Source organism: Cynoglossus semilaevis, chromosome 17, assembly GCF_000523025.1.
Source record: "Cynoglossus semilaevis isolate Cse_v1.0 chromosome 17, Cse_v1.0, whole genome shotgun sequence".
In the NCBI taxonomy this organism is placed as follows: Eukaryota; Metazoa; Chordata; class Actinopteri; order Pleuronectiformes; family Cynoglossidae; genus Cynoglossus; species Cynoglossus semilaevis.
In genome coordinates this window covers 9109893-9111155 of record NC_024323.1, presented here as the reverse complement: position 1 = coordinate 9111155, position 1263 = coordinate 9109893, and positions in this window count along the sequence as shown.

The window sequence follows — 1263 nt, the reverse complement described above, 5'->3', positions numbered from 1 at the left end:
TACACTGTAACCGCACTTAATCGGTGCAGCCAAGAAAGTGCCCTCGAGGATTTGAGCGAATGCTTTTAAGGTGGAAAGAATCCACGAAAAACAAACAAAAAAAGCCGTTTATCTCTCATATGGAACTTCATGGGAAACGTTTGCTGTTGTTTCATACGTACCAAACCTATAACCTGAGATGTATGAAGGTTTCTATGTATTTTGTATGAATGATATGTTATTTTGGTCCTAACAATAGACGGTAGAGAGAGATTTAAGAGGTATAATGATCCAAGATCAAATTGAAAGCACTTAATTAATTACATTTTATATGTAAATTTGCAACATTGTGTCATTACGGAGAATTCCCTTGTTTTAACTGATGTTTTATTTAATTCCGGACACTGGCCCTCGGTCCTTGGTGGAATATTTAGTCACAGACTCTCTTTATGGGTTGTTTTAAAAAAACAACAAAAAAACATTCACAAAATCGTGCAGTTTGAAGCATAGATTATACATAAGAAATGGACGAGAAATGGGAAATGTAGCTGCTTCTTTATCGTTATAAGTTATATACATGTTTTTGTTGCTAGTTTGTTGTCTTCTCCAGGGGAACATGGTATCTGTTTTTTTGATAATTTTGATCATTAGAGAGCAAGGCACAAGATGCTAAATGGATGCTAAGGATCTACAGTTCTAGTGGCAGGGAGAAGGTCGTGACCTGGAATCAAACCTCCGACTCCCAGGTGTAGGAAGGATACGTCATTATGCTACTTAGCTTTTGTTGTGGTAACCCTTGAGAAACGGCTGATTCACCTGTGGCGTTGACGTGCCGTTTCTTTACGTCATGTTGATTTGGAGAAGAGACGGACCAATAGGTGGCCTCATTTTTTGCCGTATTTTCTGTTCCGGGTCCATTTCTTAAATGCAGTCGAGGGCGTAAACATGAGGGCAAACTGTGAGACATTTCCAGCTACGTCAACAATCTTTAAGGAATGTACCGGCCTTTGTTTTGACTTACATCAATAGTTGAGATGCAGTGAAGCCATCAGTGATAACAATCCAAATTAGGGCTGTTCTACTGAACACAGAGTCAATAACCACGTTATAGATCAAATTCTGTCATTTATCAAATACTACCCCTAACGTTGAGGTGGCTCGTTGAGTCTGACCACTAGGGGGACTGTGAATAATTACCTTCTGTTTGACCTCACACTATGCTGGAGCTGAAATATGTCTAAATGTGTTTGGGATTTTCCTGACAACACACAGACTCAACAATAA